Genomic DNA, 27484 nt, shown 5'->3' with positions numbered 1-27484 from the left:
CAAAGATGAAATCTGTCTTATGTTTGTTGTAGGACATCACTTCCAACGGAAATTTTTCTCAGAAGCACTGTGAGACTGCAAAATATTTCATCTGCCTCTCCAGTCCAGGACTGGCTTCATATACCCCCAACTCAGTACTCAGCAAATATCTGACATTTGAGCATTCTCTAGATTTCAAACCAGCATATCAAGCCATATAGTAGTCTAAATCTCTGCTGGTATAGTCTCTCTGCCTATTTCTCAGCCCATGATCAGACTCAGCAAGTCTGCCTAAGGAAGAAAAAAGTAAACTCAGCTCACCTAGAAAGAGCACCTCTGTCTCTGGAAGTTCGTTTAGTCCTTTTTGCTTCCACCCTCCTCAGATATCTTTTAAAATATGATTTCTAATTTCTTTTCTAGTTGGTCAAAAGATTAATGGCTTACCATTACTTATTAAATCTCACTGGAAGTAGGAACTGATTTGCTAACTCTTTAATCCTCCTGACATTTTTATGAGATAGTTACCATGTTCATTTTCAGCTGTGTAACTTGCCAAGGATCACATAATAGCAAATAAGGAAACCAGGAGATGGGCCTAAGCTCTCTCATTCCCAAACTAGGGCTGATGCTAGCCATGATGGTATATTGCCTCCAATGGATGGGAATATCCTTTTCTAATAGGTGAAGAAATGCACATTCTGATTTCTGACTGAAAATCTGAAGAGAAGACCATTTTTTAAGCCTTCCTTTGGGATTTGTTTTGAGTCAGATATGTAAATTAATTACTTTAAATGCAAGGCACATCTCTTACCAAAAGTTTTCTATAGAAACGAAATTACCTTTTTCTATCACTCAAGACCCAAGAGATAAATTTCACTTAATCAAAAGCCTTTTTTGTCCCTGTTTTCTTTAGGAAACATAAGGGACAACTGTCAAGTTTTCCCTGTCCTCCTCCCACAGAATACTACTGTTAATTGTGACAATTCCCTTCAATAATACAAATACATCATAGAGAACACCTTCATTTTATATTTTTCATGTTTGGAATGTAAGTGACCTCCTAAACAGCTGGATTGGAACAACAAAGGTTAAGATTAATTAGAGCAAAAACTGGAAATCCACAATCAATTTGTATTTTGAAAAGAACCAAAGAATAACAGATGAAAGCCTAGAGGCCATCAGGCAGTTATTGGTTCATGGCTACAAAGGATAAGTCACAACATACGTTACGATGTGGAAACAAGCACATTCTCAAACAGTGTTCATTGACTCTTTGTGGGCCTTTGCCTAAGAATAATGTGATAATGATAAACTCCTTCTAGCTACAGTTTTAACCAGAGAAAGGTTTAAGATGCAAAGAATCAGAATCTCTTCCACTCCCTGTCCTGGCAGGAAGGAACTTCAGATTTGACCATAATAAAATCCAGTTCATCAACTTACTAAACAGACTTAGGGTTGTTGGTTTTTAGGAAGGAGAGTCACGTGAGAGTGAAGAAAAATAATAATAATAATAATAATAATAATAATAATATAATCATTATTATTATTATTACATAAAGAAAGCAATGGTCTGCTTGAAAGCAGAATCATAAACCCAAATCTCGAAGAGGAAAAAAGAAACCCACAAAATCCCATGACAGGATTTTAAATATTCCTATTATCTTTTGCTGCTTGCCAATCAACCAAAGAAGGCCGTGATTTCCTTGCATTGGGATGTCTGCTAGACTCATCGGTTCATTTCCTGGATTATCACTCTATAAATTTTGATGCTTCAATTATGCTACCATCAAATGATGTTAAAATTCCACTCTTTGTGTATTCACAAAAGGCCTTTAACTCTACCTGCCAGTGTAACAATCAACTTAACAGCTGGTCTTTACATGTGTTTACCACTTAAAAGGTATTGAATGAAAATTTTTGCTCATCTTCATAAACAGACTGCAAGTTATGCACATTATTTTTATTTTATAGATAAAAAACAAGCTTAGAGTGGTGAGGTGGTTTGCCTAAAGCCACACAAACAGGAAATGGTGGGGCTAAGAGTTAAATCATGAGATAGTTCAAAGCCTGGGCTGGTTCCATAAAATTGCCCTTCTTCCCTTGGAAGTCTTGGCTCCTCTTCACTTTGGTTCCATTCCAGCTGTCCTGTCTTATCCCTTGTCACTTCCAACCCCCCACCCCCATTCTACCCAAATTGGTCCATCCCTTCAAATATTTGGTACTTACTTTCTCTTCTGCATCCTTGCACACATAAATTCCTCATAACAATTTTCAGTCCTCAGCCCTATAAAAAGCCAATTTCTCTTTCAAGTTCCTGCTGAGATTCTATCTCCTCCAATAAATCTGACGAAACCACCCTATTACCTCTGCCAGCTCTCCACAGCAATCTCTCCTTCCCAGATATGTCTATGACATGTATTCTGTACTATTTGTTCATTCATTCATTCAAGAGAAGTATATTAACTTCAAACAATGGAGACACAGAGACAACTAGAAGTGAAATCCCGTAACAGATATACAAAGGTAAGATATGTTTCAAAATGCATGAACAGGGGTAGCTGGGTGGCTCAGTGGGTTGGTGTCTGAACCTTGATATCCACTCAGGTTGTGATCTGGTCGTGGGAATGAGCCCTGAGCCAGGATCTGCACTGGGCATGAAACCTGCTTGGGATTGTCTCTCTCTTTCTCTGCCCCTCCCCCACTCACACTTTCTCTCTCTCTCTTTCTCTCTCTCTCTCAAAAATAAACATTAAAAAATGTATTAACATATACACCTATATGTACAACCATATTAATAATAGCTGACATTATTGAGTACTTACTATTTACCAGGCACTATGCTAGGCCACGTACATGTTCTAACTCAATCTTCAGAGCAACTCTCTGAAGTACTTTTTTATTTGTGAGATTACCGATACACAGTTCAAACAAGTTTTCCAAGGTCATAGAGCTAGGAGATTAAACGAATTAGCTTCAGAACCTGTGCTTTCAAAACCACTACCATATTTATGTTCAGATACATCACAGAGGAAACAAGCCTGCCTCATGGAAGACTTCACAAAAGAGGTGATGTTTTAACAGTCTTGAAGAAGGATGAGTTGATCAAGGGACCAGAAGATTGACACTGTAGCTGGTTCCCTAGCACCCAATCCAGTCTTCTTAAGCAACTGTGAAGTTTGGAAAAGTATGGAGAAGATGGAACCCCATGAGTGGCCCATGACTGGTTAGTGAGGTCAGTAATTCCAGTATTTCCAGTGCTCTGGTCCATGACTCACTCAGAAACTCAAGCCTAATAGCATTTCTTTGCAACAGAAATTGGTTCAAGAAAGTCCACGAGATCACACTGAAGAGAAAACTACTCTTTCTCTTCTCCTGGACATGAAAAACGAAATAAGTAGCCCTGCTTGCTACTGGCAGTCATTTCACAACCATGAAGAGGACCAGCATTAACCTGATGGTCACGGTTTTCATCTGAGTTGCCCACTCCTCAGCCAGTATTTCACCTTCCACCTGCTTTTCACCTAACTCTCCACCATAGGAAGTCATCAGTTGTAATGGTAGTTCAGGCCGGGGCTTTGAACCACCCTCCTTTCCACCAACAATGGGGTCCTCGCCACCATCTGACTAGTGAGTGATCCAGTCACAGAATCCATCCTGAGTGAGCCTGAGGCAGGGGTTCGTAAGCACCTAGTCTACCCAAAGTGACCCCCGGGAACGAGACTGGGGAGACTCTGAGGAGCAAAACAAGGAGAAAAGGAAACTAAATACAAGGGCACATTACCAAACTAGTCACTACTGTTGATAGATGGACGCTTCTGCTACTGGGAAACTCTGAGGAATTCTATAGACTGTAACTCAGAAATGTCACCACTGGATATCTGGAAGAGTGAACCATTTTTCTGCCAGTTTTCATCTCCCATTGGTCAAATGTTGCCCATAAAGTGTTAACTTCTTCATACTTGCAGATTTGCATGTGCACCAGCGTCCAGCTGGCCCTTTCGTTCGTTCCCACGAGAGCCGGGAAACGGGTATCGGAAAAGGCCTGGGGCAGAAAGTGAAAAACATGGCGTACGCAGCTGAAGCAAGGTGCTGATACAGCTGTGCAGAGCTTACCCTTGCACAAATGGCTAGATTGGAGGTAGAATGAAGTATCTACACAATAGTACCAGATGTCATAGAGAAATAAAAAGCACTTGCAAGCCCAAGGTCATTATCCAGCTGCTAGAATTTGGCTACCTCTGTAGCTCCAGTTATGTGAGGACAATAACTTCCTTATTGTCGAAGCCACCTCATTCCTTTTAACCCTCTCCCCTTTCTTAAAAGGAGACTACTAGGGGAAATGTATACATATATCATGTGTGAACTGTGACACGGGATGTAGCTGGAGGAAGGCACCCAGAAATATAGAATTTGTTTTCCTTGAGACAGAAGATTTGTTTTCCTTGTTGGTTGCAAAGCCTTAATGGTACTGTGTTGTCCATGTTCAAAATTGGTATTTTTTATAAAAACTAAAGCATGTTGTCTTTTCTGTAATCTGAAGCTAAAATCCTGCCAACTTTTACAGAGGGCATTCCATACAGAAGAAATAATACGGACAAAAGAAGCAAAAAAAGTCATTAATCAGCTCAGTTTTTCAGTCAATAAATTTAGGGTGCCTCTCATGTTCCAGTTATTGTCACTGACGATACAACAGGGAAACACACAGACAAAATTCCCCACTATCAAGGTGCTTACAGTCTGGTAAGGGAAACAGACAGTAAATGAATAAATACTCAGGAAGGGGGGAAGGTAAGACGGACAGTTTTTTTAAAAATTTTTTAATGTTTTATTTTATTTTTGAGAGAGAGAGACAGAGCATGAGTGGTGGAGGGACAGAGAGAGAGAGACACACACACACACACAGAATCCGAAGCAGGCTCCAGGCTCTGAGCTGTCAGCACAGAGCCCGACGCAGGGCTCGAACTCACAAAATGCAAGATCATGACCTGAACCGAAGTCAGATGCCTAACCAACTGAACCACCCAGGCACCCCAAGACTGACATAGTTTTAAAGGCTCATTTGGGGGCGCCTGGTTAAGCGTCCGACTTCAGCCAGGTCATGATCTCGCGGTCCGGGAGTTCGAGCCCCGCGTCAGGCTCTGGGCTGATGGCTCAGAGCCTGGAGCCTGTTTCCGATTCTGTGTCTCCCTCTCTCTCTGCCCCTCACCCATTCATGCTCTGTCTCTCTCTGTCCCAAAAATAAATAAACGTTGAAAAAAAATGAAAAAAAAATAAATAAAGGCTCATTTGGCTTCTGTATTAAGGACAGACTGTAAGGGACAGGAGTGGAAGCAAGGAAACCAGTTTAGATGTCAAGGCAGTAATTTGGGCTAGGAATGATGGTGGCCGGACAAGAGTGGTGAGAGGTATCCATTCCCATCCCCTTTATTGGGCATGTCAGTAAAATCTTTGAGGAGGCAGATGGCTGAGAAGGAAAAATGAACTCCAGAAGGACAGAGAAAGAAATAACATAGAAAAGGGCACTGGCTGAGTGTTAGAGAGGACATTTGATTGGGGGTGGGGATGGGGGGGCAAGTATATGAAAGAGGCAGAGATTTAAAGAAATGTGGGTTATGAACTGAATCCACTTTAATGTTAAACAATAGGCATATGATTGATAATATTGGAATTACTTTTAACTACTTTAAGTCACTGGGTTGTGTTTCTTTAAATATAACACCTTGCAAAGGCTGGACCCTGTGGGACCCAAAATATATCGGGTTGCACTGAATGAAATTTGTCCTGTTTAACACATTTTGAAAGTGATTTTAAAATATGTCTACTCCTTAGTTTATTAAACCTTTCCCTCTGGAATACATTAAATACCGACTCCTGCAAAGAAAACTAGAAAGAAGGCATTTAGATATGAATCAAACTAGAACCAGGATCAAAGGGAGTCTTGTTAGATAGAATGTAGTTCAGAAATGAAGTTAACTAGGGCGCCTGGCTGGCTCAGTCGGTTAGGCATCCAACTTCAGCTCAGGTCATGATCTCATGGTTCGTGGGTTCAAGCCTCACGTCAGGCTCTGTGCTGACAGCTCAGAGCCTGGAGCCTGCTTTGGATTCTGTGTCTCCCTCTCTGTCTGCCCCTCTCAGGTCATTCTCTCTCTCTCTCTCTCAAAAATAAATACACATTAAAAAAAATTTTAGTGAAGTTTACTAAGTCCAGACTCCTCACATTAATCGTTTCATCATTTATATTTCCAAATATTTACACTTTCTTAAACAAGCCCCTTTTCTTTCCCTGAGAGAGATGCTTGGTTCTTAAGGAGCCCCAGGGTTTAGTAAAGGACAAGTGTATGAAGTAAAGTATGAATCATATTTGACTGTGAGGCCACATCTTTGTGATTTGGTCTCCTTTCCACACTTAGTGGAACAGTAGAGGAGCAGCCAGACGACCAGTTGAGCAGAGAGCACTGTATGGCCTCCTGGTTTAAAACATTGGAGGGGCACCTGGGTGGCTCAGCCAATTGAGCCTCCAACTCACAGCTGAGCCTCACAGTCATGAGACTGAGCCAGGCAGCGGACTCCATGCTGGGCGTGGAGTCTGTCTAAGGTTCTCTCTTTCCCTCTGCCTCTTGTTCTCTCTCTCCAAAAAGAAAAAAAAAAGGGACAACAAATTCTTCCTTTAAATATTTTTTTTAGTTTACTCATTTATTTTGAGAGACAGAGAGTGAGCAGGGGAGGGGCAGAGAGAGAGGGAAAGAGAAAGAATCCCAAGCAGGCTCCATACTGGCAGTACAGAGCCCAATGTGGGGCTCAAACTCACAAACCGTGAGATCATGACCCGAGCTAAAACCAAGAGTTGGATGCTTAGCCAAATGAGCCACCCAGGTGCCCCAACAATTTCTTCCTTTAAAATGCAAGTATAGGGGCATCTGGGTGGCTCAGTCAGTTGAGCACCTGACTCCTAGTTTTAGCTCAGGTCATGATCTCACAGTTCATGGGTTCCAGCCCCACTTCAGGTTCTACACTGGTAACTTGGAGCCTGCTTGGGATTCTCTGTCTCCCTCTCTCTCTCCCCCTCCCCTGATCACACACTTTGTTTCTCTATCAAAATAAATAAATAAACTTAATAAAATGAAATGAAAAGTATACAATGGAATATTGCTCAGCAATCAAAAAGAATTAAATCTTGCAATTTGCAACAACGTGGATGGAACTAGAGTATATTATGCTAACAGAAATAAATCAGTCAGAGAAAGACAAATATATGATTTCATTCAAATGTGAAATTAAAGAAATACAATGGATAAACATAGGGGAAAGGAAGGAAAAACAAGATAAAAACATAGAGGGAGGCAAACCATGAGAGACTCTTAAATTTTTTTTTCAATGGTTATTTATTTTTGAGAGAGAGACAGATAGAGTGTAAGTGGGGGAAGAAGAGAGAGGGAGGGAGACACAGAATCGGAAGCAGGCTGCAGGCTCTGAGCTGTCAGCACAGAGCCCGACTCAGGGTACAAACACAACCACGAATGAGATCATGATCTGGGCTGTAGTCAGACGCTTAACCTACTGAGCCACCCAGGCACCATGAAGAGACTCTTAAATACAGAGAAGAAACTGAGGGTTGCTGAAGGGGAGGTGGGTGGGGGGATGAGCTAAATGGAGATAGGTATTAAGGAGGGCACTCAGTGGGATGAGCACTGGGTGTTATACGTAAGTGATGAATCACTGGGTTCTACTCCTGAAACCAATACTATATTGTATGTTAACTAACTTGAATTTAAGTAAGTAAATAAATAAATAAAATTCAAGTATACTCTGAGAGTATCTATAACACCTCTAGGCACTTATAACAATGCCCCAATTATCGAGGATGGTAGGCAATGGGGCACTGACAAAGACTATCAGGAAGAATCCTAAAAACTAAGGAAATCAGGGAACCGAAGCTCTGGTCCATCTCTGCCTAGTATCTAGATTTATAGCTTTATGAAAGGCATATCGCTTCAACAAATGGCATTGGGAAAACTGGACAGCCACATGAAAAAGAATGAAGAGCAACTTTATACCATATTCAAAAATTAATTCAAAATAGAACAACGACCTAAATATTAGAGCTGAAATATAAAACTCTTAGAAGAACACGTAAGAGGAAATCTGCATGACATTGGATTTGGCATTGCTTTTTTATACGACACCAAAAGGACAGGAAACAAAAACAAAAATAGATAAATTGGACTCCATCAAAATTACAAGCTTTCGTGCATCAAAGAACATAATCAATGGAGTAAAAAGCAACCCACAGAATGGGAGAAAATATTTGCAAGTCCTATATTACAGAAGGGGTAATATCAAAAATATATATATAGAACTCCTACAACTCAGCAACAAAAACCAGCAACCTAATTTTAAAAATGGACAAAGAACTTGAATAGATCCTTCCCCAAAGAAAATATGCAAATGCCAATAAGCACATAAAAAGATGCTCAACATCACTCATCACTAAAGAAATGCAAATAAATACCACAATGAGATGCCACCTCACATTCATTATGATGGGGAAGGAAGGAAGGAAGGAAGGAAGGAAGGAAGGAAGGAAGGAAAAGGGGGAGGGAGGTGAGGGAAAAAAGAAAAGAAAAGAAAGGACAGAAAGGAAAGGAAAACAAGAGACAAGAAGTGTTGACAAAGATGTAGAAAAATTAGAACCCTTACACCCTGTTGGTAGAAATGTAAAATGGTGCTGCTTCTCTCGAAAACAGTTGTTCTTCAAAAAATAAAAAATAAGCCACCACTTGGGTGGCTCAGTCATTCGAGCATCAGACTCTTCATTTCGGCTCAGGTCATGATACCAGGGTTGTGGGATACAGCCTTGTGTCGGGCTCTGCACTGAGCATGGACCCTGCTTGAGATTCTATCTCTCTCTCTCCCTCTGCCCCTCTCCTCCACTCTCATGATCTCTCTCTGAAATGAAATGAAATGAAATAAATTAAGATAAAAAAAGAAACAGCATTAACATTTGATCCAGCAATTTGACCTATGGGCATATGCCCAAAAAGAAATGGAAGGAGGGACTTGAAGATGTATTTTTAGACCCAAGTTATACCGGCATTATTTACAATAGCCAAGCAGTGAAAGCAGCCCAGTGTCCATCAATGGATGAGTGGATAAACAGAAGGTGGTTTACACATACAATGGACTATCAGTCAGTCTTTAAAAAGAAGGAAATGCTCTGTAGAGGCCAAGATGGCAGAAGAGCCTGGAAGTTGTTTTTGCATCTCTCATCCCTGAAATGCAGCCAGATCAACACTAAACCATCCTGCACACCTAGAAACCTGATTTGAGGATTAACACAACAATCTGCACAACCTGAACCACAGAACTTGGCGGGTATGTGTTGCAGAGAGGTGAACTGGGGGAGAGAGAAGCTGTGGAGGGCAGGGAGCTGTTTTTGCTTGTGGAGAGAGGATGGAGATGGCAGGTGGGGGTGGAAATACGGGAAAGCATCCCTCCCCTCAAGGCGGCTGGAGAGAAAAGAAAGAGTATGCAAGGGACTGAACAAAAAAATGGAGAAAGGAGAAAGGAGAGAGTTTAAATTCCATTAAGACTCTATGAACAGGGGGAGCGCAGAGTCTGAAACTCCACAGCTCATTAACTGGCAGGGCTCTAGTGGGAAGGGTGAATCCCCAGGAACGGAGAGCGAGGTCCTCAGGGTCCTTAGGCCACAAAGGGAGAGGAGGTCCCCCTGCTGGGAGGACCTTGGTAGAGGCTGTGTGACCATCCCACAGGCAACGGTCCCAGCAGACCCGTTGTGTTGTGGAGAACAACCACATTCACTGGTGCTGGAACAAGGACATAAAATGGGAAACCTGGCACCACATGTGTGTTGTGATTTTCCATAATCCCTGAAAACGCTGCTGCTACACGATTGCATGAACTTTTTCTGGTGCGGGCTAGCACCCAGCCAGTTTCTGGGCATGGGCAGCAGCACGGTCCCATGAATGTTCCTGAGTGCGGCCGGCACCAGGCCAGTGCTCGGTGAGACCCTCCCGCAGAGAGGCGGAGCAGGTCAAAGCCACGGTCCCTCAGAAGTGAGGGGTCGGGAAACACAGCCGCATCCGAGAGAAACTCAGGAGGGAGGCGCCGCCAGGCAACCTGATGGCTTGGTCACAGACAGTGTCAAAGCAGGCAGTGGCAGAAGCTGGAGACAGGACAGGTGTACGACTGCTGGTGGGGAGAACGGAGTTGTGATATTAGAGTCTGGTAGCTGGGTGACCCCTTTTTCACCACTCCCGCGCATGCTCATTAGCACCTACAAGCACCACAACAATTCACCCCAGTAAGCTAAGCAGCGCCATCTAGTGGAGAATGGAGCTGTTACACTAGGCCCCGCCCAACTGGGCCAACCTCTTCAGGAACACAAGTCTCTCTCTGCCTGCTTAGTTTCTGGACTCTAAAGGGCTTCATAGTTTGGCTTCTAGGGGAAATCGATGTAATTTGAATCGTATTTCAGTCTGTTCACTGGTCCATCTATTCCATTTTTTTCTTTTCCTTTTCTTTTCTTATTCTTAAATTTTTTTTTCAACATTTATTTATTTTGGGGACAGAGAGAGACAGAGCATGAACGGGGGAGGGGCAGAGAGAGAGGGAGACACAGAATCGGAAACAGGCTCCAGGCTCTGAGCCATCCACCCAGAGCCTGACGCGGGGCTTGAACTCACGGACCGCGAGATCGTGACCTGGCTGAAGTCGGACGCTTAACCGACTGCGCCACCCAGGTGCCCCGCTTTTCTTATTCTTGAATACAGAAAGCGAAAAAATTATTTTTATTTTCCATTTTTATTAAAAATATTTTTAATTTTTTTATCTACAATATTTTTTATTTTTGTAAATTTTTAAAATTTTACTTCCATCATTCCAATTTATTCCATCTCACTATATTCATTTTTTCAAATTTTTAAAGGTTTTCCTTTTTTTTTTCTTTTCTTATCTTTCCCTTTTTTCTCTAATCTATCGAGCTCCTTTCCACAATTAGACCAAAACACACCTAGGATCTAGCATCATTTACTTAATTTTTTGTGTTGTTTTTACTTTTTAATTTTAATTTTTTTACCTTATTAATTGCTTTTCTTCCCTCAAAATGATGGAACAAAGGAATTCACCCCAAAAGAAAGAACTGGAAGAAATGACAGCCAGGGACTTAATCAACACAAGATACAAGCAAGATGTCTGAACCAGAATTTAGAATCAAAATAATAAGAATACTAGCTGGGATAGAAAATAGATTAGAATCCCTTTCTCTGGAGATAAAAGAAGAAAAAGCTAGTCAGGATGAAATAAAAAAATGCTATAATAAGCTGCAATCTTGAATGTATGCCATGGTGGCAAGGATGGATGAGGCAGAAAAATGAATCAGCAATATAGAAGACAAACTTATGGAGAATAATGGAGAAAAAAAAAGGGAGACTAAGGCGAAAGAGCACGATTAAAGAATTAGAAATCAGTGACTCATTAGAAAGCAACAACATCAGAATCATAGGGGTCCCAGAAGAGGAAGAGAGAGAAAAAGGGGTAGAAGGGTTATGTGAGCATATCATAGCAGAATTCTAACCCGGGGAAAGACACAGACATCAAAATCCAGGAAGCACAGAGGACTCTCATTAGATTAAAAAAAAAACCCACCATCAATAAGGCATATCACAGTCAAATTCACAAAATACTCAGGCAAGGAAAGAATCATGAAAGCAGCAAGGGAAAAAAAGTCCCTAACCTACAAGGGAAGACAGACCAGGTTTGCAGCAGACTTATCCACAGAAATTTGGCAGGCCAGAAAGGAGTGGCAGGATATATTCAATGTGCTGAATCAGAAAAATATGTAGCCAAGAATTCTTTATCCAGCAAGGTTATCATTCAAAAATAGAAGGAGAGATAAAATGTTTTCCAGACAAACAAAAGTTAAAGGAGTTTGTGACCACTAAACCAGCCCTGCAAGAAATTTTATGGGGGACTCTCTGAGGGGAGAAAACAACAACAACAACAACAACAACAACAACAACAACAACAAAAACCTAAAGCAAGAAAGACTAGAAAGGACCAGAGAACACCAGAAACTCCAACTCTACAAGCAACATGATGGCAATAAATTCCTATCTTTCAGTACTCACTCTAAACTTCAGTGAACTAAACGCTCCAAACAAAAGTCATAGGATAACAGAATGGATAAGAAAACAAGATCCATCTATGGGCTATTTACAAGAGACACACTTGAGACCTAAAGACACCTTCAGATTGAAAGTAAGGGGATGGAGAACCATCTATCATGCTAAAGGTCGCCAAAAAAAAGCCAGAATAACCATATTTATATCAGACAATCTAGACTTCAAAATAAAGAGTGTAACAAGAGATGAAGAAGGGCATTATATCATAATTAAGGGGTCTTTCCACCAAGAAGACCTAACAGTTGTAAACATTTATGCTCCAAATGTGAGAGTACCCAAATATATAAATCAATTAATTACAAACATAAAGAAATTCATTGATAATAATACCATATTAGTAGGGGACTTCAAAACCCCACTTACAACAATGGACAGATCATCTAAACAGAAAATCAACAAGGAAACAATGGCTTTAAATGACACACTGGACCAGATGGACTTAAAAGATATATTCAGAACATTTCATCTGAAAGCAGCAAATACACATTCTTCTCCAGTGCACATGGAACATTCTCCAGAATAGATCACATACTGGGACACAAATCAGCCTTCAACAGGTACAAAAAGATTGAGATCATACCGTGCATATTTTCAGACCACAATACTATGAAACTCGAAATCAACCACAAGAAAAAAATGTGGAAAGATAAGAAATACTTGGAGACTAAAGACCATCCTACTAAAGAATGAATGGGCTAATCAAGAAGTTAAAGAGGAAATTAAAAAGTACATGGAAGCCAATGGAAATGATAACACCATAGTCCAAAACCTCTGGGATGCAACAAAGGTGGTCATAAGAGGAAAGTATATAGCATTCCAGGCCTTCCTAAAGAAGGAAGAAAGGTCTCAGATGCATAACCTAACCTTACACCTTAAAGAGCTGGAAAAAGAACAGCAAATAACACCCAAAACCAGCAGAAGACAGGAAATAATAAAGATTAGAGCAGAAATCAATGCTATCGACAACAAAAAAACAAAACAAAACAAAAACAGTAGAACAGATCAATGAAACCAGGAGCTGGTTCTTTGAAAGAATTAACAAAATTGATAAACCACTAGCCAGTTTGATCAAACAGAAAAAGAAAAGGACCCAAATAAATAATATCGAGAATGAAAGAGGAGAGATCACAACCAACACAACAGAAATACAAACAATATAAGACAATATTATCAGCAATTATATGCCAATAAAATGGGCAATCTGGAAGAAATGGACAAATTCCTAGAAACAGATACACTACCAAAACTGAAACAGGAAGAAATAGAAAATTTGAACACACCCATAACCAGTAAAGAAACCTAATTAGTAAAAAAAAAATCTGCCACAAAAAAAAAAAAAATACAAGAGTTCAGGGCCAGACAGCTTTCCAGGGGAATTCTATCAAATACTTAACGAAGGGTTAACACATATTCTCTTGAATCTTGAAGCTGTTCCAGAAAACAGAAATAGAAGGAAAACTTCCAAACTCTTTCTATGAAGCCAGCATTACCTTGATTCCAAAACCAGACAAACACCCCAGTAAAAAGGAAACCTATAGACCAATTTCCCTGATGAACATGAATGCAAAAATCCTCAACAAGATATTAGCCAACCGGATCCAATAATACATTAAAAAAATTATTGACCACGACCAAGTTGGATTTATACCTGGGATGCAGGGCTGGTTTAATATCCACAAAACAATCAATTTGATACATCACATAAATAAAAGAAAGGATAAGAACCACATGATCCTTTCAATAGATACAGAGAAAGCATTTGACAAAATACAGCATCCTTTCTTGATAAAAAACCCTCAAGAAAGTAGGGATAGAAGGAGCATACCTTGAGATCATAAAAGCCATACATGAAACACCCAATGCTAATATCATCCTCAGTGGAGAAAACCTGAGAGCTTTCCCCTAAGGTCAGGAACAAGACAGGGATGTCCACTCTCATCACTGTTATTCAGCATAGTATTGGAAGTCTTAGCCTCAGAAATTAGATAATACAAAGAAGAAAAGGCATCCAAATCGGCCAGGAGGAGGTCAAACTTTCACTCTTCGCAGATGACATGGTAACCTATATGGAAAACCCAAAATATTCCACCAAGAAACTGCTAGAACTGATTCATGAATTCAGCAAAGTTGCAGGATATAAAATCAATGCATAGAAATTGGTTGCATTCCTATATACCAACAATGAAGCAACAGAAAGAGAAACCAAGGAATCGATCCCATTTACAATTGCATCAAAAACCATAAAATACCTAGGAATAAATCTCACCAAAGAGGTGAAAAATCTGCACACTGAAAACTATAGAAAGCTTATGAAAGAAATTGAAGACACAAAAAAATGGAAAAATATTCCATGCTCCTGAATAGGAAGAACAAATATTGTTAAAATGTCGATACTACCCAAAGCAATCTACATATCAAAATAACACCATCATTCTTCACAGAGCTAGAACAAATAATCCTAAAATTTGTATGGAAACAGTGAAGACCCTGAATAGCCAAAGCAATCTTGAAAAAGAAAACCAAAGCTGGAGGCATCACAATCCCAGACTTTAAGCTATATTACAAAGCTGTAATCATCAAGACAGTATGGTACTGGCACAAGAACAGACACTCAGATCAATGGAACAGAATAGAGAACCCAGAAATGGACCCACAAACATATGGCCAACTAATCTTTGACAAAGCAGGAAAGAATATCCAATCGAATAAAGACAGTCTCTTCAGCAAGTGGTGCTGGGAAAACCAGACAGCGACATGCAGAAGAATGAACCTGGACCACTGTATTATACCATACACAAAAATAAACTCAAAATGGATGAAAGACCTAAATGTAAGACTGGAAACCATCAAAACCCTTGAGGAGAAAGCAGGCAAAAACTTCTTTGACCTTGGCCTCAGCAACTTCTTACTCAACACGTCTCCGGAAGCAAGGGAAACAAAAGCAAAAACGAACTATCGGGACCTCATCAAAATAAAAAGCTTCTGCACAGCAAAGGAAACAATCAGCAAAACTAAAAGGCAAACCGACAGAATGGGAGAAGATATTTGCAAATGATATATCAGATAAAGGGTTAGTATCCAAATCTACAAAGAACTTATCAAACTCCACACCCAAAAAACAAATAATCCAGGGAAGAAATGGGCAAAGACATGAATAGACACTTCTCCAAAGAAGACATCCAGATGGCCAACCAACACATGAAAGAATGCTCAACATGACTCATCATCAGGGAAATACAAATCAAAACCACAACAAGCTATCACCTCACACCTGTCAGGATGGCTAACATTAACAACTCAGGCAACAACAGATGTTGGGGAGGGTGTGGAGAAAAAGGATCTCTTTTGCACTGCTGGTGGGAATGCAAACTGGTGCAGCCACTGTGGAAAACAGTATGGAGGTTCCTCAGAAAATTAAAAATAGAACTACCCTACGACCCAGCGATTGCACTACTAGGTATTTATCCAAGGGATACAGGTGTGGTGTTTCAAAGGGGCACATGCACCCCAATGTTTATAGCAGCACTATCAATAATAACTAACGTATGGAACGAGCCCAAATTTCCATCGATGGATAAATGGATAAAGAAGAAGTGGTATATATATATATACAATGGAATATTACTCAGCAATCAAAAAGAATGAAATCTTGCCATTTGCAACTACATGATGGAACTAGAGGGTATTATGTTAAGTGAAATTAGAGAAAGACAAAAATTATATGACTTCACTCATATGAGGACTTTAAGAGACAAAACAGATGAACATAAGGGAAAAAAAATAATATAAAAACAGGGAGGGAGATAAAACATAAGAGACTCTTAAATATGGAGAACAAACAGAGGGTTGCTGGAGGGGTTGTGGGAAGAGGGATGGGCTACACGGGTAAGAGGCACTAAGGAATCTACTCCTGAAATCACTGTGGCCCTATATGCTAACTAACTTCAATGTAAACTAAAAAATATATATAAATTATTTTTAAAAAAAGAAGGAAATGCTGAATCATGCTACAACATGGATGAACCTGAGGACATTACATTAAGTGAAATAAGCCAGTCCCCAAGGGACAAAGAGTATATGATTCTACTTATAGGAGGTACCTAGAGCAGTCAAATTTGTAGAGACAGAAAGTAGGATGGTGGCTGCCAAGGGCTGGGGGAGGAGGATGGGAGTTGTCTAGTGAGTAGAATTTTGGTTTTGCAAAATATAGGGAGTTCTGGGGATGGATGGTAGAGATAGTCACCCAACAACAGGAATGTACCAAATGGCACTGAACTATACACTTAAAAATGGTTTAGATGGTAAGGGTGCCAGGTGGCTCAGTCGGTTGAGCGTCTGACTCTGGATTTCGACTCAGGTCATGACCTCATGGCTTGTGGGATGGAGCCCCACATCAGGCTCTGCACTGACAGCAAGGAGCCTGCTTGGGATTCTCTCTCTCTCTCTCTCTCTCTCTCTCTCTCTCTCTCTCTCTCTCTCCCTCTCTGCTCCTTCCCCTCCCCCAACACACACACAAATAAATAAAAAGCATTCTTTAAATCTTTTTTAAAAAGTGGTCAAAATGGTAAATTTTATATACATAAAATATAGTTTACGACAATTTAAAAAATGTTTAAGATAATGAATAGAAAATGCTTTCACAGGGGCGCCTGGGTTGCTCAATCAGTTTAGCGTCTGCCTTCGACTCAGGTCATGATCTCCTGGCTCATGAGTTCAAGCCCCGTGTGGGGCTCTGTGCTGACAGCTCAGAGCCTGGAGCCCGCTTCAGATCCCGCGTCTCCCTCTCTGTCTGCCCCTCCCCCATTCTCTCTCTCTCTCTCAAATATAAATAAACATTAAAAAAAAAAAAAGAAAATGCTTTCACAGTGTGGCATGTACAGAATGTACTCCAACCATAATAAACTGCATACCTGTCATCATATCACTACGTTTTCTTGAGTGGAAGCCCAAGACAGTGCCAACATGTCCCAAGTTCCTTTCTGGGAAAAAGCACTGTAGTGGGATGATATCATCAGAAATGTTAGAAATGCCTGAGAAATCATTTAGTCCCATTCCCCGAAAGAAGACAAGTTACAATGCCTTGACAATTCTTAGAGTTCTTATTTCTAAAATGAGAGGTTTAGACAATTTAATTAAACTGTCTGCAAGTCCTTTCCTCTGTCACAGTTCTCTGTTCTGAGTCAATAGTGTGTCAATGTATTCAGGTCCTCCAGGAGGAAGGCAGGCTAAGGGGTTTTGCTCTGGATGTTTCAGTACATATATACACACACACACCTTGCTTCAAGCAGAGACGCTCACTTTTCATACGCTGCAGTTATGTTCAATATTTACTTTCTTGAAAACATTTTTCCAATTTAAAAAAAATCAAAAGCTACATTTTTCAGGAAGCCAGCTATGCGTCCTAAGTAGAGGTCAGCCTATGAGAAGCTGGGGTGTGGAACCAGGCACGGCATTGGATGGCTAATAAAAATTCAAGGTGCACTGACGTAGGAAAAAGTAAGAACTGGATTGGTAGGAGGTACCAAGCTCCTCCTTAGTTATTATGCTCATTTTGGTCTCAAAGTCTTGTGTTCTTCTTGAAAAGAGAACAGAAAATTCACAGGTATAATTTCTATGTAGAGCAGAACCCACCATGTGTCAATCACTGGGGAAGCCACATCTGACCGATCTGACTATGGTCAAAGAATCCTATCTTAGAAGGAATGGGACAAAGGTTAGCTTGTATAGGAGGCTCAGTTGGTTAAGCGTCCAACTTTGCTCAGCCAACGATCCCATGGTTCATGGGTTCTAGTCCCGCATCAGGCTTGTGCTGTCAGCTGGGAGCCTGGAGCCTGCTTGATTCTGTGTCTCCCTTGCTCTCTGCCCCTCCCCGACTCACAGTCTATCTCTGTCTCTCTCAAAAATAAATAAACATTACAAAAAATTTTAAAAAAAAAGTTTTGTGACTTAAAAGAGGTAAGTAAATTTCACTTATTTAAAAAATTCACTTACCTGGCTTCCTCAGCCTACTATTCACCTGGGTAAATTCTTGTCATTGTTAAAAACTCAGCTCATTTGTGGAGCGCCTGGGTGACTCAGTCGGTTGAGTGGCTGACTTCAGTTCAGGTCACGATCTTGCAGTCGGTGGGTTCAAGCCCCAAGTCTGGCTCTGTGCTGACAGCTCAGGGCCTGGAGCCTGTTTCGGATTCTGTGTCTCCCTCTCTCTGCCCCTCCCCCATTCATGCTCTGTCTCTCTCTGTCTCAAAAATAAATAAACGTTAAAAAAATTTAAAAAAAAAAAAAAAAGAAAGAAAAGAAAAACGAAGCATACTGAGAAATCCTTCTTGGATCCATCCAGGAAGTGAGGTCACGGGGCAAGCAAACCGCTACTCCCAAAGCTGGAGAGACCATCAGACAGATACAGAGACTCACAACTTACAGGAGCAGAAACCCGCAAGGGAAAACCTCTGCAGAAACCAGCGTCCAGGCAAGAAACCCTGAACTGGGATTGATGAATTTGCTGGAGGTTTAGCATGGAAAAGTCTACAAGATAAAAACTCCAGGGGACCCAGTCACGGGGTGGGGGAGATCCCGTCCCTGTTGTGAGTTTTCCCTCCTGAGGCTGGACCACGTTCCCACAGTGAAGATGGAGAAGTCCCCTCATGGCTCTGGCAACGGGAGGGAGAAACGGGGCCATTCTGAAATATGCCAGACCATTCTGTTCTTCACTAGACCCGTCCTCAAGAGAAACTATTTTGCCAGAGCCAGAGCCTCAGTGACCCTGAGGAAGGGAAATACCTAACTTCAGTCATCCTGCCCCACCTAAGCAAGGAAGAGGGAGACGGAGGGTCCCCTGTGAAGTTCACAGCCCATGGGTGCAGGCTTGCTAACAGACTGAGGCTGCACGTAACCTGTACCTGACCACCACATTACGAAACACCTCCTTACTGCTGTTCTTTTACCCAGCACAGCACGTCCAGCTTTCGACAAATAATTATCAGGCATACTGAAAGGCAAAGAGACATAGCAAACCTCAAAAACACACTCACACATTGCAGGGAGGCTGGTACAAACAACGATGATTCATATGCAAAGGGCGCTACAGGAAAAAGCAGGCAACACGCAAGAACAGGTGGATAATGTGAGCAGAGAGATGGAAATCCTGAGAAAGAATCGAAAAATGCTAGAAGTCAAAGAAAACCGCCCTAGAAATGAAGAATGTCTTTGATGGGCTCATTTCTATACTGGACATGGCTGAGCAAAGAATCTCCAAGCTTGGGGACATGCCAATAGAAACTGAAAACTGAAAAACAAAGGGAACAAAACTTTGCAAAAGCATAACGAAATATCCAAGAACTGGGGCACAACCACAAAAGGTGTAATATGCAACCTGAAACTAATGCAACAATTGTGTATCAACTATGCTTCAATTTAAAAAAATTTATCAGGCAGTTGAGGCAAGAATTCAAAAAAAAAAAAAAAAAAAAAAAAAAAAAAATATATATATATATATATATATATATATATATATATATATATAATGTACAAACAACGTGGATACCAAGGGGAGAAGAGAGAAAAGGACAGAAAAAATATTTGAAGCAATAAAGACTGAGAATTTCCCTAAATTAATATCAGACACCACACTGCAGATCTGGAGAACAGTCAGCGTAAATGGGGGAAAAATTATACTTAGGCATATCATATTCAAACTGCAGAAAATCAAAGAAAAAAAATCTTGAAAGAAGCCAGAGATGGAAAATAAAAAAAAAAAAAAAAAAAAAAAAAAAAGACTTCATCTACTGGGCACCAAGGTAACCATTGCATCAACCTTCTCCTCCAGAACCGTGCAAGCAAGAGGTGAAATATTTGGAAGGTCGAGAGGGAAAAAAAAAAAAAAAAAAAAAGGCAAGCACCAACCTGGAATTCTGTATTGAGACATTATCGTTCAAAAGTGAAGAAAAATGCTTTCTCAGACACACAAAAATTGAGGGAATTTGTCACCAGTAGACTTGCCTTACAAGATCTAGATGAGGAGACGTTTTTCAGGCAGAAGGTGCTGGATGGAGACCTCAGGGCGTCCCAGGTGAAATGGAAGGCTCCCCCATACACTCGGCGGAAGTACAGACCCGAGAACGAAGCCGCCACTTCAGGCTGCAAGGTGGCAGGTTTAACGCACAAGGGGACTCACCTACGAGGCTTGTCTTGGGTGGCCACAGGACCAGTGCATCTCTGCGCCCGTCCTGAGCGTCACCAAATCTCTGCCATCTGCATTCAGCGCGCCGTCCAGACGGTCGCAACAGCACCTTTCCCGAGACTCCGTCCTTGAACGGCTCCCACAGCGGAACGGCAAGTGGGCCGGATGTTCCACGAACAGGGAGGAGCCTCGGATACCCCGGGTCAGGTCAAGGGGCAACCAGAGGTCACGTCCGTGACGACTTCCTCCTGCAGAAGGAAATTGATATAGGTCAGAAACTCAGATCTACATAAAGAAAGGCCATTAGAAAAGGTGCAAATGAAGGTAAGTAACTTTTATTTTTCTTACTCTTAATTGACCAGATAACAGTTCGTTAAAAATAACAAGTGGCAACAATATTTGATTTTGGATGCCCATTACTATGAACGTAAATACATAAGTATATGCAATTGCATAGAAAAGCCTGAGTTTGTTTAAGTGAGGTGAATGACAGCAAAGATACATGGTACAAGCAAGGCACAGGAGGATGGAATTAGGAATATTTTGTTAGTATAAGGTATTTGCACTACTCATGAAGCAATATAGAGTTATTTGAAAGTGGGCTTGGGTTTGTTGTAAATGTATATATTACAAACTCTATCTAGGGCATCCACTTAAAAAAGAAGTAAAAAAAAAAAAAGTAAGTCTAATTGAGATGCTAAGAAAGGAGAGAAATCAGAGTCCTATAAAATGCTCAGTTAAAACCACAAATGACAGGAAGAGTGGAAGACACAAATATGGGAAGACAAAAAAAAAAGAATAAGGACAATGCATAGAAAATGGAAACAAATATAGTAGATATTAATGCAACTGTATCAATAATCGCTTTAAAAGTCGATGGTTAAATACACCAATTAAAAGATAAAAATTGACAGAGTGGATCAAAAAGCAAGATTCAACTGTATGTCATTAATAAGAAAGAAATTTACTTTAGATATAAAGACACATATAAGTTAAAAATAAAAGGAAGAGGGGCACCTGGGTGGCTCAGTCGGTTAATCATCCGACTTCGGCTCAGGTCATGATCTCGCAGTTTGTGAGTTCGAGCCCCACCTCAGGCTCTGTGCTGACAGCTCCGAGCCTGGAGCCCTCCCTCATTCATGCTCTGTCTGTCTGTCTGTCTGTCTCTCTCTCTCTCAAAAATAAGTAAACATTAAAATTTTTTAAAAATAAATAAATAAAAATGAAGTCTATTTTGGGGTGCCTGGTGGTTTAGTTGGTTAAGCAGTTAAGTGCCTGACCTCGGCTCAGGTCAGAATCTCACAGTTCATGGGTTCAAGCCCTGCATCCACAGCACAGAGCCTACTTGGGATTCTCTCTTTCTCCTCTGTGCTTTCGCCTTCTCCCCTGCTTGCTCACTGTCTGTCTCTCTCTCAAAATAAATAAATAAAAATTTTAAAAATAAACAAATAAAAATAAAAATAAATTCTATTTATATCTTTCTGTATTCTCCAGATTCCCTATAATGAGTATGTGTTCCTTACACATAAACAGATAAAACATGTTAAAATTCTCTCATTCTCCTTTTCTTACTATCAAAAAGGAGAAAAATCAAACTCATGCATTGGGCTTCTTCAAACCTCCTGCTTGAGTTGTTTGATGAGTAAGACGCTCCTGTTCTCTGGCACTGATTGAAATTGTTCTGCACTAAAAACACTGAGAAGAGAATTTCGACCCTCCCAATCTGTCATCTTCCTGGCTTTCTGCTCCTAGTCCTCCTGCCCCACAAACCCAAAGGATGATGAGAAGTGTGACTTTGTCGCACCGTGATGCATAATGCAAAGCTCACTGATTTGGAAGGAACTGATTCTCTAAGTGCAGCAGTCGGTTAACAGAGTATTACTATTTTCATGGCTTTTCTGTTCATGTGGACTTCTGAGTCATAGAGTAGAACGCAAAGGCTGCTGAAAGCTACAGTCTTGTCTGAAACTGTTGAGTGACGAGTGGGACCTCATTTCACATACACAGGTCATCACAGACTCTGAGAGACCACGATGTATATTTAGCCAGGAAGCGTGTTTCCATGGCAATCTTACATTCCTGTGTCTGCCTTTCTTCCCCCACCGGTGGCTTAAGTCCATATTGAGCCTCTGCGAACACTGCCCATCTGCAATGCAGCTGGGGCCTCTGCTGCTTTCTTTATGGGCCACTCATAATCCCGAAAGTTAGGCCAAAAACCCAGACAGTAATGTTCACAGTATTTATCTCGTGATTGCTCACCATTTGTGAAGAGACGCTCACACGAAGATTTCACAAAGAAATACATTATTGCATTATTTGTAGCAGCAAAACACTGGAAATCACCATAACATCCAACAAGAGGGGATTTTGAAAGCAAATCATGGTGAGGGCACATGCTCTGAAACCATTAAAATCACTCCCTGGGAGAATATTCAATTGTAGGAGGAAAGCGTATGATCAGATTATAAAGTGGAAAGGCAGGGTCTCCAGATAGGCCCTACAGTATGATCCTGATTTGGGGTATTTAAGAGATGGGGCAGGTACTCCCAGAGAGTTGATGGAACACAATTCCACCAAAGAACCACGGCTGGGTCTTTCCGTATGATCTCACCACCAACCCTCCAGTTGTCCAGCTGGGCTCCCAAGTGTTGTTGACCAATGAAGCAGACACTGGCCACACAAGGTAATTCACATGGAGACTAGCAGTGTCTCCGGGAACAGATGGATAGCACTCATGCCAGCTGATCAATATGCCAAAAACTCACTGGCTGATCTCTGTGGGCGTTTCGAGCACAATGGCAGGGAGGGAACACCTACTTAGCTCCTTGGCACTGGTAATACAAATACTTACTCATATGGGACACAATGGTCACTGGGCCCTGCCTGACACAGCTCCCCAAGGCTCCCCACGGCCGGCAACAGATGGTGTTCACTAAGGCAGAGGCTCCGTGTGGGGTCCTCTGAGGGCCAGCCCTGCCCACGTCTCTCTTGGCAAGGACTCTGTGTCCCCACAAAGCCTTCCCCCAGGCTGGGGATTCCTCATCTCCTGTGAGAGAGGGAAACCTGGCACCTATTCCCTTCTATCTGTTTACCCCCAGTCAGTGTGATGCACTGAACTCATCAGGACATGAACTTTCAAAACATTCACATCCCAGAGCTGGACATTCAAGGCTTTTAATTCTGACATGAGTTTCACAAAGCAACTGTCAAACTTCTAAGAAGTGATGGAGTGGAGGGAGGAGTGAAGGATGGCCCCAGGGTAGAGTACAAGGGAACCGCAGTGGAGGAAGGTACCTACACTAGTAACTCCAATTTATATCCCATCACATAAATCCATGCATCGAATAAATACTGGGAGAGTAATATACCCTTAACAATCATTACAATTGTTACCTCTGTGTAGAAGTGCGAGAGATGCCTTTCAGCCTTTTCTACTATTATATTTTTTTAAAGTTTCTGCAATGAATATATATCATAAAAGAAATGTATTTTACGTTAGGATTAGCTTCCGATGGCAGCTTGCTATGTGAAAAAAAATCACAGTCAAAATTGGTTCCTTTAATTGTCTGCTAAACACAGTACTCAACCATACACTGAGCCATCCAACCAATAACTCTTGTTGGCATTGGGACAAAGTTATGTTTTCAGCTAAGCACAGACAAGGAAGTCAGCTTGCATGTACGCTCCATACTGTATGAACAATAAGCTCTAGAAACACACACATATAGCTGAATTTGCTTAAGTCGATGCACTTATAATGCAATCACACCACCCTCAGAAAATCACAAAAGGCTATATTAGAAACTTATGACTCAAAAGGGGGCACCCGGTGGCTCAGTCAGTTGAGCGTCTGACTCTTGATTTCGCCTCAGGTCATGATCTTGTGGTTCCTGAGATCAAGCCCCACGTTGGGCTCTGCACTGACAGCGTGCAGCCTGCTTGGGATTCTCTCTCACGCTCTGTCCCTTCCTCTCTCTCTCTCAAAATAAATAAATAAACTTTAAAAAAAAACATATTACTGAAAAAAAAGTTGTTGAAGAAAATAGAATAACTTCAATACCCAAAAGATAAAAAGCTGTGATTCAATGGGGTTATATAATCCCTTTTTAATAACTTTCTAAAAAGAAAGGAATTGCATCTGCTAACTATGATACTTATTAAATACAAATTAAATAAATCACTATCCTGGTCTGAAGAATAGACATAACCTGACAGAGTAAATGCCCCTTCTTTTTTTTAATGTTTTTAATGTTTTTATTGATTTTTGAGAGACAGTGAGAGACAGAGCATGAGTGGGGGAGGGGCAGAGAGAGAGAGGGAGACACAGAATCCAAAGCAGGCTCCAGGCTCTGAGCTGTCAGCACACAGCCCAACACAGGGCTCGAACTCACGAACCACGAGATCACGACCTGAGCCAAAGTCAGAGGCTGAACCGACTGAGCCCCCCAGGCACCCCAGATGCTCTTTCATACTATATACCAGGCAGGCTGGATGGACAGGAACTTACCAGAACAGGTCCAGCCTGGCTGGAATGGGACTGGCCAGATGACACATGCAGAGTGTGTTGTAAATATTTTCAGATCACGTAATCCGGACAAGGACACTACAATACACAGAGGGTCTGCTCCAAGCCCCCACCTAATGGGTGCAGACCAGAGGGGCAGAGAAGCCAGCCACCGACCCAAGTTCACGAACTAGCCTGGGGTTCGTGGGGATAAGACTCCAGGTCTCCTAATTATCCACCCTGAGGGCATTCTGAAGCTTTCTCTTTTTTTCACAGAGGAGGAAACTGAGAAACAGAGCAGGTGGATGATTTGAAAATCTGGGGTAGGAAAAGCATACAAGCGAACCTAGCACACAGAACTCAAAAATCATTTGTTCAATGAAGTTCAGCATATGCCAAAGGCCTGTTTTGCTCAGATGTGGGTTTTTTTTTTCAACATTTATTTATTTTTGGGACAGAGAGAGACAGAGCATGAATGGGGGAGGGGCAGAGAGAGAGGGAGACACAGAATCGGAAACAGGCTCCAGGCTCTGAGCCATCAGCCCAGAGCCTGACACAGGGCTCGAACTCACGGACAGCGAGATCATGACCTGGCTGAAGTCGGATGCTTAACCAACTGCGCCACCCAGGCGCCCCTCAGATGTGGGTTTTTGTAAGCAAACACATGCTCATTGTAAAAACTAAATACTGAAATATACAAAGAACAAAATTAAAATTCTACCCCCTCTATCCCACCACTAGAGTAAGCCATTATTGGCCATAATGAACAGTTTGAAGAATTTTCTTCCAAATATTTCATTTATATATGTAATATAGATTATATATAAAAATTATATCTACAATATACATATATTATGTATTAAATAAATACACACTATTTTATGTTTATGTTACACATAAATATGTGTATGCTTTGTTTATATTACACATAAATATATATTATTCTACATATACTTATATATAAATCAGTAATTTTAAACAAAAGTTGACTCACAATGCCTACTGTTCTATATTTTTTTTACTTTAATATATGAGAGACATTTATCTATGTCAGTACATATGGATTGCCTTATTTGTTATAATGTCTGAATAATATTGGTTCATCACTAATGTTCTCCCTTAAAGAACAGGGTAAATAAAGAAATTAAAAAGGTCATTGTGGGGATGAACATTTTATAAATGGCACTAGGAAATTTGGAAACTCATTTGGGAAAATAGAAAATTAGATCAATTCTTCATGCCATACACTAGGATAAATTTCAAACAGATCAGAGGTTTAAATGTAAAATACGAAATCAGACAGAAGAAAACAAGGGTGAATATATCTAACCAGGGAGTGGGGATGTCTTCCCTAATCATAACAGAGAATCCAAGAACAGTAATATAAAAATGGATCGATTTGACCACATAATTTTTTTCCTAATGGTCAGGCCAGAAAGGGAAAAAAAAAAAAGGAAAGGGAACCTATACATTAAAAAGACACTAAAGAGATAAATCAATAAAATATAATAAATGAACCTTGTTTGCATCCTGATTCCAATAAACCAAGTATAAACACATGTACCACACATACACATGCACATACATATACACATGCACACACATAAACATGTACACACATACACACGAGCATACATATACACATACACATACACATGCACACATACACATGCACATACATATACACATGCGCACACATACATACACACATGCGCACATGCATATACATATGCATACAAATGCATATAAATATACACAAGCACACACATATACACGTACAAGCACATTCACATACAGACACGCACTTGTGCATATGCACATTGTGACAAGACCATCAGGAAAACTTGGGACACTTGAATATTCAAGATTGGAAAGTAGTAAATTTATGTTATTTAATGATATTACAGGACTTCTGTCAAATCAGATATTTTTTAAAGACAGTGATTAATATTTGCGAATAAAATAGCATGTCTAAGATTTGCTTCAAAAATAATCCAAGGAGTAGGGTGGGGAGAAGCAGTTGGCAATATAGATGAAATTAGAATGGTCGTGGATTTTTGTCATTATTGAATTTGTGAAATGGGTACATGATGGCTCACCATATAATATTTTTCTTTTTTGTATACATATATTTTTTCATGTTTATTTATCTTGAGAGAGAGAGGAAGCAGGGAATGGGCAGAGAGAGGGAGAGAGAATCCCAATCAGGCTCCATGCTGTCAGCACAGAACCCAATGTGGGACTCAATCCCACAAACGGTGAGATCGTAATCTGAGCCAAAATCAAGAGTTGGACACTTAACTGACTGAGCCAGCCAGGCACCTCCTTTTTTGTATCTGTTTAAGTTTTTCCATGCTAAATTTACATACTTTTAAAAACTACTGATACAGTGATACAGTTGAAAAACCCTCTCCTGGCTTCAGTTCTGCTACTTAACTGAGTGATACTAGCCAATTACACTACACTAGCCAATTGTATAATTACAATCACACACTGCCTTGTTGTTCCAGTATTCCGTGTCCAGTTAGATTTCAAATCCTTGATAAATTGTTTTGTTCATCTTTTTTCCCCAGTGCCTCCCTTGGAGTAGGATTAGATGGGGGAATATTTCTCAAATGTTTCCAT

At 40.8% G+C, this 27484-nt stretch overlaps 1 protein-coding gene across 1 annotated transcript in view; it reads right to left on the bottom strand.

Moving 5' to 3' along the window:
* The window catches only part of SV2B (synaptic vesicle glycoprotein 2B), a 215177-nt gene extending 194670 nt beyond the window's left edge, over positions 1–20507 (bottom strand). The window contains exon 1 of the mRNA XM_047864207.1: positions 20350–20507. The gene's annotated coding sequence lies outside the window, so the exon portion shown is untranslated. The remainder of the gene's footprint in view (positions 1–20349) is intronic.
* Positions 20508–27484: the final 6977 nt, after the last annotated feature.

Source organism: Prionailurus viverrinus, chromosome B3, assembly GCF_022837055.1.
Source record: "Prionailurus viverrinus isolate Anna chromosome B3, UM_Priviv_1.0, whole genome shotgun sequence".
NCBI lineage: Eukaryota > Metazoa > Chordata > Mammalia > Carnivora > Felidae > Prionailurus > Prionailurus viverrinus.
This window is presented reverse-complemented; position numbering and strand designations above follow the sequence as displayed.